Source organism: Ornithodoros turicata, chromosome 1 (genome assembly GCF_037126465.1).
Source record: "Ornithodoros turicata isolate Travis chromosome 1, ASM3712646v1, whole genome shotgun sequence".
Classification (NCBI taxonomy): Eukaryota; Metazoa; Arthropoda; class Arachnida; order Ixodida; family Argasidae; genus Ornithodoros; species Ornithodoros turicata.
Genome location: NC_088201.1, coordinates 91358080 through 91374246, shown reverse-complemented (window position 1 = coordinate 91374246; position 16167 = coordinate 91358080). Strand labels below are relative to the sequence as shown.

At 48.3% G+C, this 16167-nt stretch overlaps 1 non-coding gene across 1 annotated transcript; it reads left to right on the top strand.

The window, feature by feature from the left end:
* The first annotated feature begins 14721 nt into the window (after positions 1-14721).
* On the top strand, positions 14722-14793 carry Trnap-ugg (transfer RNA proline (anticodon UGG)). The gene has a single exon. It is a non-coding gene; the product is annotated as a tRNA-Pro (tRNA).
* The last annotated feature ends 1374 nt before the right edge of the window (positions 14794-16167 follow it).

Here is a 16167-nt window from a genome sequence, read left to right as displayed (position 1 = left end):
GTTGGTGAAAAAGAGGAAGAACCATCTACTGCAGTGGCTATAAACAACGAGCATATAGAGGAAGAAAGTATTCTAGGCGAAAGTAGCCAGGCAATAGAGAAGGATACCAATGATGAGCCAATAAAAGGGAGGATGCGAGAGAAGGATTCCAGAGCGCTGGACGACACAGACAAACAAAGGAAGCAACAACGAGATGATGTAGTACCGACGGAAAGGGACGAACTTGCAGATGGAAGGAACAAGAGGAGGGAACCAGAAAGCAACACTGGGAAAGGCCTTGAAATTGTGTCTGTAGGACTGTCGGCGCTGGAGAACATGGACTTTGGGGACATTTGATGTGAACCATGTGTCGTGAGAGTGAATGCCCATCTTCACTGTAGTAATGAGGTAAGCTAAACAGTTTCCTCCAGAGAAGGAGAACGGGTATGTGATCCTTTTAAACATGATGGAAGGGCATATAACTGTCGCGACAATCAACGTACGAGGTCTGTGTTCACGGAAAAAGCAGTATCATTTGAAAAGGTTTTTAGATTCGCAACCTGACATAGATGTGATAGCATTGCAAGAAACGAAAATTAGTAGTGATGAAGGGACTAAGGAACTGCTTGAAAAATTTTTCCGACCGCAATATGAGGCAGTTGTAAGCCATTCATTTCAACACTCTGGAGGTTGTTTGCTGCTTGTAAAAGATCACTGAAATATGTACCTGTTTACCATCATGCTGATAGTAGTGGTCGTATGGCTCTGTTGGACATTGCTTATGAAAATGAAATCTGGTGACTCATATGTATTTATGCACCGAACGATGCAAAGGAGAGACAGTCCTTTTTTAATTCTGTGGAAAAGTATGTTGACACAGACTACACAACAGTGCTGCTGGGTGATTTTAATTGTGTGCTGAATAATGGGGGGGGGGACACATGTACATGTAGTTGCCGATTACCGCCGGATGTAGGCATCGAAGCATTGAGGAATATCACACGAGAGTGTAATATGGTGGATGTAGCCGAATGTGCGAGCCAGACTATCAAGTACACTTATTTCCAGAAGGGATGTGACGCGCGGCTCGGCCGCATATACATTTCAGGAAATATAAGGGGCGAAATCAGCAAATACAACGTCATACCAGTTCAGTTCACCGACAATTGCATGGTTATCGCTTCCATTGGGGATATTCCGGCCAAAAGTAAAAAGTTTGGATGGGAACACTGGAAGCTTAACAGCAACCTATTGGAAGATGAAAGTTTTAATGACCTTGTAAGGGAACAGATTGAACAAATGAAAAAGTCGGATGAAGAATAGGGTATCAAGTGGGAACGTCTGAAGTTGAAAGTTCGGGAGGTGGCTATTAAAAAATGCAGTGTGATGGCGTATAAAAGAAAATACGAAGAAAACAACTTGAGGAAAAGGCTATGCACGCTGATTACACTAGAGTGCAAGATGCCTGGGGAATTTTGTGATGACATCCAGCATACAAAGCTTCAGCTGAGCCTGATAGACGAAAACAAAAGCCAGGGCGCACTGATAAGGTCAAGGACACAAAACTTCCTTGCGGATGAGCAGCCAAGGAAAACATTCCATCAGGAGGAAAGGAAACATGTGGCTCGAAACAAGATTACGGGAATAAAAGTCGGTAATCGAAGCACTGATAACAAGAAAGAGGTCGAAGAATGTATTTGGAACTATAACTCGTTACTTGGGGCTGAGTCTTCGGATGGTGACAACATGATCTATGAGCAAATGAAGGATACGATGCCCCAACTGCACAATAAAGAGAAGGAAGAGCTAGAGTTACCGATCACTGCGGAAGAAATGCGGAATGCCATCAATTCTCTTCGAAATAATCGGTCACCAGGACCGGACGGATTAAGTGCGGAGTTTTATAAGAAACACGTCCATCTGCTAACCACTGTCGTGTTGCGGGTCTTTAACGAAGCAGAAGAAAAGACGATGTTACTCAAATCGATGAAGTGCTCGAAAACTGTCCTGATTCCCAAGGAAATACCCGAAGGGTCCACACCAAGAGTGACAGATTATAGACCCATCACACTGAGCAACGTTGACTACAAAATATTCGCAAAGGTTATGGCCGGACGGTTGCAAAAGGTGATACCTCAGCTGGTGGGGGAGCATCAAACGTGTGCAGTGAAGGGACGTAGCATACAAACTAATATACATGTTGCACGAACAATACTGGACTTTTGCAAATTTGAAGGTGACCAAGTGGGCATGCTGCAGCTTGATTTGTCGAAAGACTTCGATAGGGTCAAACATAACTTCCTGTTCTTCTTGCTTCAAGCTGTCAACATGGGACCTCGTTTTATAAATAGAGTGCGCATGTGCTACACAATGGCCCAAACCCAGCTGGTTATCAATAACGTGATCACCAAACCAATAATTCTAAAATCATCAGTCCGTCAAGGATGCCCAATGTCTCCCCTGCTCTTCAACTTATATCTGGAACCTCTATGTCGAAGTATTAATAATTGTGCTAGTGTACATGGATACTCTCTTTACAACGCTGAGATAAAGACACTGGCATATGCAGACGACCTGGCCATCTTCGTCAGTGACAAGAAAAGCATCACGAGAGTTATGCAGATAGTTGAAAAATGTTGTGATGTTTCGGGAGCTCAACTGAACAAAGAAAAAACGGTAGGTGTCTGGGCTGGTTCATGGGGATCCACACCAGCATTGTACGAAGACATCACGTGGCAGACTGGGTTGCCCAAATATTTAGGAGTGCCAATGGAGCAAAGTGTGAACACCAGCCCCGTGTGGAAGACTGTGAGGGACAAAGTGCGCAAACAAACGTTCACGTGGAGGCAAAGTGAACTCTCCATTTTTCAGAGAGCAAATGTGTGCAATGTTTTCCTGCTCGCAAGGATTGTGTATTTGTTGCATGTATTGCCGTGTACGCGGAAGAGCATTCACGCGCTTCACAGGGTTTTTGCCACATTCATTTGGTGCTCTAAGTTTGAGCCAATGCGTCGGGAAAATATCTTCAAAAGTGTCAATGATGGCGGCCTCGGACTGCATCATTTATTTGTTAAGCAAATCGTACTACGACTTTTCTTTTTTCGTAATGCGAGCCATCCTGTTTTAAGAACTATGATACAATGCATAGCTGGTGAATATCTGCCAGGTGTAGCTGTGTCGGTGATAAAACTAAGGCCTAAACTTCGCGGCTTTTACAAGGAGATTGTTGAATGTGTAGATTTTCTGTTGAATATGTTTTTGAGGTCGGAAGGAACAGACTGACAAATGATCTTATAGATTCGCTGTTCCCAACACCCATCTATCGTAGTGCTCCACAAATAACGCACGGCACTGATATATTATGTCGCGTTAAGAAAATGCCAATCAGGTCGAAAATCAAGACATTTTTCTTTCGACTCCATACGGGTACGCTTCCAGAGAAAACGTGGCTGGCCTCAAAAGGTATATTCGTGCCATGGACTGTTAATTGGATTGTATATTGGACATGGACTGTTGTTAAGCGTGTTGACGTTGAAAGGTCAGCTGTTGCACAATGATTGGTCTGAGACGACCCAAATGTACACCACTGTTGTCACTGATCCCGCGAATGATCAGGAAGAGGAGCAGGACATTGGGGATCCTTTTACCCTTGTCACGTACAAAAAGAACAGGCCTCAGGGCATCCCAGTTCTGTTCAAGCCGGTGCAACCGGACAAGTCCTTCTGGAAGGTGAACCCCAACCTGATCGCGAAAGACATTCGGTCTGCTGCGCAGGAGCTAATAGCGCACCATCGTGTAAATAAGGACGGCTTGATGTGCATCTTCGTCACCACGGAGGGCGCAGTCTCCAACCTCCTTTCACTTCGAAATGTCGCTGGTATTGACGTCGAAGTCAGCATCCCTTCGTCATATGTGAAGAACCAAGGAAAAATCAATGACGTTCCGCTTGCTTATACCAATGAGGATCTCACCTCCTACTTAGAAGGCGAAGGCGTCATAGCGGCTCGTCGGCAAATGCGGTACGTCTCCAATGACGACGGCTCGGATCGCTACGTCCCTTTGAGAAGTGTGATCCTGACGTTTCAGTCCAGTCAAAAGTTACCTATGGAAGTTCACTTGGGATTCTCAATCCATAAGGTACATGAGTACGTAGAAGGCCCGCTACAGTGCTTTCACTGCCAAAGGTTTGGTCACCTCGCACGCAACTGTCGCTGGCCCCAACGCTGCAAAATTTGCGCCGGCCCACATAATTTCAAGGAATGCACGGCTCGGCGTCAGCCGAAATGTGCTAACTGTAGAGGACCCCACGTTGTCTCGCATTCCCAATGCCCTTATAAGCGCCAAGCTATCAAGCGTTTTCAAGAGTCTGTTATCAGCATATCCCAACCTGTGAGAGACCATTATGCGTCCGATACTCGTGTGCAACATCACCGCCCCCATGTGTCTGAGGGCCCCGCTATGTCACCGCGGCCTTCTCGAATTGGACAGAAGTCTCCTCGTCAGCTTGATGGCGACGCAGCTCGCGTCTTCCACAGTAGTAATGGGAAAAAGACGCTAATGCCACCTACACCTGACGCCGATACACCCCAGCTTTCACGGGCAACTTATGCTGAGGCTATACGAAGGCCTTGGAAATGCGCTACGCCGAAGCCAGTGATTTCCCGACGATCGAAGCACGCACACACCGCAGTATCGAGTGACAGTACCACAATTTCTGTCCTCCTCCCTCTAGTTCTGGCCGCACTCAAAGCGATTGTGTCCTCTTTCCCTGCTGCTGCGTCCTTACCCGAAGTTCAGCACCTTCTTGCTGCGGAAGGAGTGCTAACATCCCTGCATGGACAGTCTTTATAGGAGAGCTATCAGTGCTGCAGTGGAACGCGAGGGGCATTCGCAATAAGCTCCCCGACCTCAAGTTGTTTCTTCTAAAATATCCCATTCCCATACTTGCCATAAGCGAAGCGTACATTAAGGACGACTTTAGACTCAGCGGGTACAACGTATTTACATCTGGCAGCCAAGGCGTATCAAGGACTGTGCTTTGTGTTCGGAAGGACCTAACGGCTGCCCAATTACAGGAGCCGCATATTTCTTCCGCTGACCAAGTGAGATGCAAGGTTCGACTGGACAACATTGTACTTACTGTTGTAAGTGTGTATCTCCCGCCCTCTATTACCTTGTCGCAGCAGAGCATACGGGACATATTTCTTGGGCTACCACCGCCGTTCCTGGTAGTGGGGGACATCAATGCCCACCATCCACGGTGGGGAAGTGCACGTACAGACAGGAGGGGAATAAGATGGGTTGACATCATCGACGAAATAGACCTGTGTCTGCTCAATGATGGTTCACCAACGTTCCTGCGTAGAGATTTCTCAACTGACGTCCTGGACGTGTCCATCTGCTCAAAAGATGTTTCCAGGAGTCTCTCGTGGTCGACTGATGTCGATGGGAAAGGAAGTGACCATTTGCCCATCTACATTTCATGCGACAGGTATACTGGCCAACCCAGGACCAAATTTGTTAGGTTAATTAACTGGAAGGACTTTCGAACGTCTTGTTCAGAATTGGCGCAGCCGAACATGTCAGCAGAGCAGCTAACCGAAACGCTGACTACTTCTCTTCGATGCTGTTCGCGAACCGTAAAGGTCGCGACAGGACATATGGGAACAAATCCTCGCGTGGAACAACTACGAGCGCAAAGGCGGAGAGCTGAACGAAAGGCTAGACGGTCGGGGCTGTTTCAAGACATCATAGAAGCCCGGCATACTGCCAGGGTAGTACAGAAGGAACTAAAGAATGTTGACAGAGAGCGCTGGCGTCAATTCTGCGCAACGCTGTCGCCTTTTACTCGCGCTGCCAGAGTGTGGAGCGTGGCCCGGAGTCTGAGAGAGACCCTCCCGCCCAAAAATCCTTTGGGAGTGCTAGCGCTGTCTCTCATGCGGTCCGAGAACTCTGTTGCGCTGGACTTCTGCAAGATTATATCCGCAAATTCGCAAGCTTCAAGCACTGACGTATTCCGCGCTTCCACTTCCGAGATACAGGAGGCGATCTCACGAAGAGAACCAGTGGTGAACGAACAGATGGATATGGACTTCACATTGGGTGAATTCAGAGCCGCGGTGTGCCTGTCACGAGTACAATCGACGCCAGGTGGAGACGGAATCTCCTATCGAGCCATCCGAAACCTTAGCGACGGCTGTGTTTCCTGTGTGATCCATGTCTTCAATACATCATGGAGAAGCGGTGAAGTGCCGCAGTCTTGGAAAGATGCCGTAGTAGTCCCGCTGTTAAAGCCTGGAAAGCACCCATCTGACCTGTCATCCTTTCGTCCAGTTAGCCTGACGAGTTGTCTTGGTAAAGTCTTGGAGCGAATGGTCTTGCATAGACTGGAGTGGTGGCTTGAGGGTCATCGTACCTTCCCCGAAGAGATGGCAGGCTTCCGTCGGAATCGTAGCTCCATAGACTCTGTTCTCGATCTCGTCACCACCGTCGAGCAAGCGAGGAGCCAGAAGAAAATAGTCATGGCAGTGTTCCTGGACGTCAAGAGAGCCTACGACACCGTCAGTCATGCCAACGTTCTGCATCTTTTGTTGCAAGCAGGCGTTCCCGACAGAATGTTCTTGTGGCTGGCTGATTTTTTGCGCCATAGAACACTCTCTGTTCGCACAAAAGAAGGAGTCACTTCGAAAGTTGTCTTGACTCAGGGCGTACCACAAGGCAGCGTTTTAAGTCCTATCCTTTTCAACCTTGTAATGGCAGGCCTAAAGCCCTGTATCGCCCCTAAAGTCAATATATCTATCTATGCTGATGACGTCTGCATTTGGACTGTTGGGAAATCGAGGCCTGCAATCCTACGCCGTCTCCAGCATTCCCTGGATAACATCTTGCGGTACCTAACGGAGGCAGGCATGGATATATCAACTGAGAAAACAGCAGTCATGGCTTTTACTCGGAAGCATATGCATCGGTATCAGCTCTTCCTTGGCGATACGCCTCTTAGGCTGGTAGCACACCATAGATTCCTGGGTGTCATCCTAGACTCCAACTTGTCCTGGAAGAAACACATCGATCACCTGGACACAAAGGCACACCGGTGGATTTCCGTCATTCGCCACTTTGCTGGGCCGAAGTGGGGAATGAATGATAAGTCTCTCCTGGCCATCCACAAAGCCCTAGTCCGAGGGACTCTGCTATATAGCCTACCAGTCTTGCACGGAATTTCACAGACGCAAGAACAGCGACTGCGGTGTATTCTAGCACGGAGCTTAAGGGTATGTCTTGGCGTCCCGAGAGCCGCGGAAACGCGGATGGTGATAGCAGAAGCCCGCGAAATACCCATTGAAGTCTTACGGCAGAGGGAGACCATTCGCCATTACTTGCGCCTCAGAGCACACCACCGCCGCCATCCACTAATAGCAAAAGTTTGTCGCCGGAAGCAATGTAACGCATACAACTGTTTCATCGAAGTGAAACCTAAGGTTCCCCCGTTTTCTGCAAGATCAGTGGTGCCCACGACGCCTCCGTGGTCGCTTCCAGTACCATCGATCGCATTGTCAATCCCTGGTCTTAATGTCAAACGAAACCAAGTGCCTACATCAGTTCTGAAACAGCTTGCAGCGGATATGATGCACAATCGCTATTCTGACCACACTGCAGTTTTCACTGACGGATCCTCCAGTCATGAATGTTCATCGTCTGCATTTGTTATTCCAACTGACGGTGTGTCACATGGATACCGTCTCTCACATCGCACATCATCAACGTCGGCTGAGTTATATGCTATCCTGTTGTTTCTACGTAAGACGCCCTGTGACGATCCGCGGGCCTGGGTCATCTACTCAGATTCAAAAGTTGCTCTTCAATGTATAGCCATCATGGGAATACGTGGATGGCTCGCCCCAGTTGTCACTGATATCCTCCATCAGGTTCAGCTTCTAAGCGATCACGGTCATCATATATCCCTGCAGTGGGTCCCGGGCCACTGTGGTTTGAGCGGAAACGAAGAAGCCGACAGAGCGGCAACGGCTGCCCAACAGTCTCGGACTGTTGTACCAACGGTGTTATCAAGAGGAGACAGGAGATCACTTCTGAATGAGCTCATTCGGCCACTAGCTCGCCAGCAGTGGAGTCGGGACATCACTGACAGGTCTCTCATGTATTCGGTGGATCCCACTATGTCCTTCTCAGTTCCTGACCGTTTACCACGCTATTTTACGTCCCTCCTGCACAGGCTTCGTCTCAACGTTGCCTTCACTTCCCAATTCAAGTGCCGAATCGGATACTGTGACAGCTGCCTATGCTCCAAATGTGGCGTTGAAGCGAACATTGAGCACGTCCTAATAGAATGTAAGCTCTACGAAACGGAGAGGCGGCAACTCTGTGCTCAGCTGAGTGGTGCTAGCCGACAGACGTTCAACCTGGCTGCAATTCTTGGCGTCAGAGCCATGTCCAACACCGTCGAGGACTTCTGATGTTCTTGGAGTTCCTCTTGGCTACCGGCTTGCTCCAGACGCTGTAGGGTCCACCCCTGCATCTCAAGGACCATTGGCTTCTTTCATGTGCTTCTTCCTTTTGTGCGACGTATAGCGTTGCGCAACCAGACGACGGGAGTTCGAGTTGTACTTGCACATAACTTCATTTTCATATTTCACATCTCATGCTTCTCGTGTAATGGGGTAGGGTACTGCTCTCAGGCGGTGAATCACCCCAGGCCATAGTCATGATTTAGTTGTTGTTGTTGTTGTTAATTGCCGTTTCTGTAAGGTACCGGAAACCATTGACCACGTCTTCCTGGATTGCACAGAAGCAACCTTTTTCTGGGATGATGTACAAAGAAAGCTGAAGAAAAACCTGTACTTAAATCCTCACACAATCCGGTTTTTACCCTTGGCTGGAAAAACAGGTGCACGTTACGATATGGTCGTTCTAATTGGACTCCATGCGTTGTGGAAGCTTAAAGTTCGGGACAGGAATGAGGAACCCCTACAGCCTCCGTTTGTGTATTTCAGACAGGAACTGGTAGAAACTTTCAAAATAGCCCAATACAGGGACGATGTGCCTGAATCGTTTCCGTATATCATTAGAAATGTGTGTGATGAACAATATCTTCCTTGGATGTAGCATGACGAGTGCACAAGATATTTTAACATTAATATTGTGTTGCGACGTGCACAAGCGTACGCGGTTTGCGGAATAAAAGCTTTAAAAAAAAAGGCTCGTTGGTCTAGGGGCATGATTCTCCCTTTTGGGTGCGAGAGGTCCCGGGTTCAAATCCCTGACGAGCCCTGAATTTTGTGTAGGGTTGCCTGATGTGCTTGTAAAGTGTGGGCTACACACCGCCGCGGTAAATATTTTCTCTGCGAATAATGATGCTGCTTTTGGTTTACAGCCTGTGCGTTTTGTCAACGTGTATGCCCCCACTGATGAGCATGAGAGGAGGTGCTTGTTTCAGGGGATGAGGTCCCTATTAGAAGTTCCGGGCACGCTTGTTGTTCTGGGCGACTTTAATTGTGCTCCGGTTGCGCATGCTCCCCATGTCGTGTCGGGGGCTCAGGAGAGCGCCCTGATTCTTGCCGCAGTGGCTGAGGCCGCCGGTTGTGTTGATGTGAGCTGCTTTGCGGATGCCCCACAATTGCCCTTCACTAGGGAGCAGGCGGGGTCGCACTCCTGTCTGGATCGCATCTACACGAACCACTCCTTTCGCTCCCCAGCTGTCTTTCGTGTACGTCCGCTGCACTTTTCAGACCATCTCTGTGTGTCAGTGAACTTCCCGGAGCTAAATAGGTCACGGCGTAAAGTATCTTTCGAACTCTGGAAGCTGAATAACGCTCTTTTCACGAAGAAAAGTTTCTGCACTGAAGTCGCCAGTATGCTTGCGTCGCTGCATCGATGTACTGGTATCCTGGTTGGTTGGGAAGAGTTCAAGTGCGACCTCAAGTGGATGGCAATTCGTGCTGGCGTAACTGCGGCGCATGAATACAAACAGCTGTTGCGGACTCTGAACGTGCAACTTCGTGAGTTGATGCAGTTGGAGGCGCAAGCTCCGGGTTGTTTCTCTGATGACATTAGGCAGCTGAAGCGAAACGTCGACGACCTGATGCTTATACGGTACAATGGAGCAGCAGTGCGAGCACGGTCAAGGACACTGATTGATAGTGAGCGACCATCCAAGTCTTATGTCGCTGCTGAAATACGCCATGCGACGGATAGCCACATTTCGTCTCTTAACGTGGGCGGACGGATTGCATCATCATTTATGGATATTCTAAATGAATTCAGCAAGTATTTTTCTGGAATACTGGGACGTACAGTTCCCTTGGTGAATGCCTCTCTGGTTGCCCTATTACCGACGGTTGCCCTATTACCGACGGTTGCCCTATTACCGACGGTACCCCAAAGTGTTGTGGACTCTCTAAGTGGCCCCATTACAGCTGACGAGGTTGTCAAGGCCATCACTGATCTGCAGCCGGGAAAGGCTCCTGGTCCCGACGGCTTGACGTCGGAATTCTACAAGCACTTCAAGGATTTACTAGCGCCAATACTGACTAAAGTCCTCAACGCTGCTTTCTCTTGTGGATCGTTGCCACCATCTTTCACCAGCACCCGCACAGTTCTCATTCCGAAGAAACGTGATGCTGACTCCCGCGTATTGATAAGCAACTATCGACCAATCACACTAGCGAATGTGGACTATAAAATTCTTGCGAAAATACTGACTACTCGCTTCCAAGAAGTAGTACCGTACGTTGTTGGGGAGCATCAAACGTGTGGTATTCGCAGTCGTACCATTTTCACAAATGTACATGTGGCGCGAACGGTCCTCGACTGTTGTAGTTTCTTTGGACTGCGAGCCGCTTTAATCCAGCTAGATCTGGAAAAGGCATTTGACAGAGTCAGCCATACGTTCCTTTTTCTCGTCCTGCGCCATGTGAATGTAGGACGTGTTCTCTTGAAGTGGGTTGGCATGTGCTATCGTGATATTAGTACGAGGTTTCAAGTCAATGGCGTTCTGTCTCAGCCTCTGCCTGTGAAGTCGTCTGTCAGGCAGGGTTGTCCGCTTTCACCCTTACTGTTCGCTCTCTATATTGAGCCACTGTGCAGGGCTATTCTGGGGGACCCACATGTCCGCGGCTTCCGGAGACACGAGTTTGAGGTCAAGGTTCTTGCCTACGCCGATGATGTCACTCTTTTTTGCTCAACAGTAGGTAGTGTTCATCGTGCTATTTGTCACGTACGGCGGTTCTGCGAAGCTAGCGGTGCGTGTGTTAGCTGGCCTAAATGTAGTGGATCGTGGCTAGGTAGGTGGGACAACACGCCCAGCCTCATGGCAAATCTGTCCTGGTCCAACCAGCCCCCAAAATACCTAGGGATCGAGCTGCGCTGTTCTCGAGCATCTGGTCCTTTCTGGACGTCCTTCCTTGCCCTGCGTGTTCGCCTGCTGATCCCGAGATCGCGGGTTCGAACCCGGCCGAGGACGCCAGCAACTTGGTGGCAGGGTACAAGTTGCTTAGACACGCCGTCTTCCGCGAGGGACGTTAAATACGGGGTGCCGTGTGATGAGCTTTCATCGCACGTTAAAGAACCCTCAGGTGGGCAAAAGCAATCCACAGACCGACCGCTGTGGCGTCGCTCATGATCTCAGTTGTCTCGCGACGTAAACACCCAATTATTATTATTATTATTACCTTCCTTGCCCGCTTCCGACACCTCGTGGCTGCTTGGAAGCCTCTGGATTTCTCCATTTTTGGCAGGTCCTACGTTGCGAACACGTTTTTTGCGTCGCGGGTAAGCTACTACCTGCAAGTGCTCCCGTGCGCTAGAGTCTATGTAAATCGCATTCAGAGGTGCCTGTGCACCTTTATATGGAATTCCGCGTATGAGCCGATGCGTCGTGGCAACCTTTTTAGGCCGATCAAACTGGGTGGCCTAGGTGTGTCTTGCCTGTTTGTCCGGCAAATTGTTTGGCGTTTTTGTTTTGTACGCGAGCAACTGAATCCCTTCCTACAGCATTGTATCGCTGCGATCCTTCGTGACGAAGTCCCTGAAGTATTTGTGTCCACGGTTTATGACACACCAATGTCTGTCTGGGGCTTCTACAAGGAAGTAGCCGCCTCTTTCCGCTTTCTGTTAGCTTGTTTCTCGAGAGAATATCTGTGCGAGACCACTCGGAAGGGGTTGTATCACGCCATCTTGGACTCACTTTTTCTGCCACCAATGTACCGCACGGTGTTTGAACCCCAGCCCGGGGGTGACATCCTTTTACGTGTGAGCCGCATGCCTATTAGCGCAAAAGTGAAAACATTCTTCTTCCGTCTTCACACGGGGACGTTGCCGCTACGTGCATGGCTTCGTGACAGGGGCTTCTGGGTTCCCTGGAACAATTTCAACTGCCGTCTCTGCCCTGAGGAAGAAACAATAGAACATGCTTTTCTCGGCTGTAGGGATGCCATCTTCTTCTGGGATGTCTTCCAGCGCACATTCAAGGAAGATATTTTCTTGTCTCCCCGTTCAATTCGCTATCTTCCTGTGCGGAGTGGTAGTGCACTGCCGTGGGATATTTTAATCCTATTGGGATTATATGCGTTGTGGGTCGCGCGTAAGATATATGACGCCAATGAACCGCCTGTAGGATCGTGGCCAATAATTCGGCGAATGCTGTTTTCACTGGGAGATTTTTTAATCTGCACGTCTTGTGAGGAGACATCCCAGAAGTGGCTGCACGTGATTGACCTCCTTCGGGCGGGACCCGTTGACTACTGAGACATTTTTGTGTTTTTTTTTCCTTTGTATTGCTCCATCCCTCCCGCCCTTTTGGGTTGTGCTGTACGTTAGATGCCTGTTCGCAGAGTGTCAATGGAAACTATAGGGTTGTAATGTAGATAGTGTACATATCTATTGTTCTACACCGCATCTTGTATATACCATTGACACATTAAAATCAGTTTGAAAAAAAAAAAATCGGCTCGTTGGTCTAGGGGTGTGATTCTCGCTTTGGGTGCGTGAAGTCCCGGGTTCAAATCCCGGACGAGCCCTAAGTTTTGTGTAGAGTTGCCTGATGTGCTTTCTAAAGTGTGGGCTACACACGGCCGTGGTAAATATGTTATCTGCGAATAACGATCGGTTTGTGTAATAGTTAGAAAATGCAGGCATTCGTCGGCTCGTTGGTCTAGGCAGTCAATGCGCGCTATGCGACGAAGAAGAGACGCTGCAACACGTTTTCCTGGGTTGCAAGATTGCCTTCTTCTTCTGGGGAGATCTCGGCGAGGCACTAGGGAAGTCTATGAGGCCTGCCTGGCTGGAACTAAAAACGTTGAGGCCTGAGAGGGAAGACGAGTCAGAACGAATCATTCTGATATTAGGTCTACAAGCTATTTGGAGCACGAGGACTGCGCTAGAACATAAGCACGAAAATATCATTGAGGCCTGGGACAGTTTCTTCATCAAGATCCGAAGGCTAGCGGAAATCCTGAAAGACCAACCGCAGAGGGCACCGGAAGGATGGGAACATATAGTTAAACAGATAGAGAAGTTCAACAAGCTGCGCATGGGCCGTGAAGAAAAGAGAAGGGCCAGGAAAAGAAAACAAACTTGCTACATATATGGGTCATGACGGCGAGCAAGCACACGCGACAGCGTACGAGGGAACAGAAGTACCCTTCGGCATTGCGTGCTCAAACCTAAAAGTGACAGCTGTTTTTCTACCTCTGCTGAAAGACTGACAAGGGCGTATGCCTGTGAACAGCAAGCTGCATTTCAGTGCCATGAAGGCATAAACGCCGAAAAGAAATTCGGTATTATGTACATATGTAAATATATGTAAATGCCCTTTCCTTCGGTCCACATGTGAACACCATTGTGAACAATGCTGTCAGGTCTCTGGGTGTTATAACGCGATTTACTCGTGGCTTCACTGACCCTCGGTGCTTGTTAGTGCTGTATATGAGCCATGTCAGGAGCAGACTCGAACATTGCAGTATTGTTTGGAACCGTTTGACTAAAACGCAGTCAGACCAGATTGAACGTGTACAACGTAAGCTGGTCACTACTGTTTATGACAGATATATTGGTAGGAGGTTATACTATGACTATGAGCGCATTCTTGATTATATAGGACTTCCGTTATTGTCGTGTCGAAGACGATGTATTGATTTGCGATTTTTGGAAAAACTAATTAACGGTGAAATCGACTGTCCCATGTTGTTATCATCCGTTAATTTTCTGTGTACAACAAGGACAAGGGCACGAAATTTGTTCTACATTAGTCATTCAAACGTTGCTTCTCCTTTGTCTCGGTTATTGAAAGTGTATAATGACTACGGTTCTGATCGTGCGACATTTCGATAGTATATCTTTCTCTTAATTTAGTTATCTCGGAATCTTTAATTAGCCAGCATTATGCATCTGTAGTTCCCTGTTGTATATAGAGTATGTATTGTGTTTCGTGCACCACACTAAAGGCCACGGCTGTTTGTGGGCACTTTAAATAAAATCAATCAATCAATCAATCAAATACACAAATAAAGAATTTTGGGAAAAAAAAGAAAAAAAGGCTTGTTGGTCTAGGGCCGTGATTCTCGCTTAGGGTGCGTGAGGTCCCGGGATCAAATCCCGGACGAGCCCTGAGTTTTGTGTAGGGTTGCCTGATGTGCTTTCTAAAGTGTGGGCTACACACGGCCGCGGTAAATATTTTCGCTGCGAATAACGATCGGTTTGTGTAATAGTTAGAAAATACCGGCATTCGTCGGCTCGTTGGTCTAGGGGCATGATTCTCGCTTTGGGTGCGAGAGGTCCCGGGTTCAAATCCCGGACGAGCCCTCGATTTTGTGTAGGGTTGCCTGATGTGCTTCCTAAAGTGTGGGCTACACACCGCCGAGGTAAATATTTTCCCTGCGAATAACGATCGGTTTGTGTAATAGTTAGAAAATGCACGCATTCGTCGGCTCGTTGGTCGGCCAAAGTACTTGCTGCCAGGCTCCAACTTGTGGTGACACAACTTGTTGGCGATCATCAGACATGCGCAATCAGGAACAGGACCATACAAACAAACATCCATGTTGTCCGCTCAGTTCTAGACTGGTGTCGACTTGAAGGAAGTCATGTAGCCCTGCTGCAAGTGGACCTCTCTAAGGCTTTTGATCGGGTGTGTCACAATTATTTGTTTTCGCTCTTGCATTACGTCAACATGGGAGACAAGTTCGTAAGCCGAATCAAGTTGTGCTATGAACAGGTTGCAACGAGCCTGGTAATTAACGGCACTCTTACCGCGCCAGTGCCCCTTCGAGCTTCAGTACGACAAGGCTGTCCCATGTCGTCCCTACTATTTGATCTATACCTTGAGCCGTTATGCCAGCGTATCATCTCTCGTGATGACATACGTGGTTTCGAGCTTCGCGATGCTGTGGTGAAGGTCGTGGCGTACGCGGATGACCTTGCGTTTCTCGTGACAGACAAGCCAAGTGTCGTCAAAGTTATTCACGAACTTCATGTGTTTGGTCAAGTCTCTGGGGCACGTCTAAACAAGGACAAATCTCTGGGGATATGGTGCGGTCAATGGGGAACAGCCCCGGAATTCTTTTGTGGCGTTCAGTGGCAAACCCGTGGTCCTTGCTACCTTGGGGTCCCGTTAGACAAAAGTTGTAACACGACCTCCTTGTGGTCGGAGCGATTACAAAACATTAGGACACATGCTTCGACCTGGAAAAAACAAGATCTCTCAATGTTTCAACGAGCTTCTGTGTGCAATGTTTTTCTGGCCGCTAAGCTGATTTACCTCTTGCAAGTTCTGCAATGCTCCCGCAAAATTATACATCGTTGTCATCGCATATTTGCCACCACAATATGGTGTTCAACGTCCGAAAGGATGCGAAGACAAAACCTGTTCAAGAAAGTCAAGGACGGCGGACTAGGCTTACAGCATCTCTACATCAAGCAACTCGTCATGAGACTGTTTTTTTATAGGCAGAGTTCACACCCGATTCTGGAAACCATCAAGCGGGCCCTTGCGTACAACTACATTCCCGATATATATGTTGGGTTTCACGAAGAAAGTCTACGCTTAAGCGGGTTCTACAAAGAGGTTGTCGAGAGCCTAAACTTCTTGAAGGCTAGATTCAGCTTAGAGTACCTCTTTTCTGTCGCCAAGAAAACGTTGGTAGCTCATCTTCTCGATGTACTCTTTCCTGTGCCCAT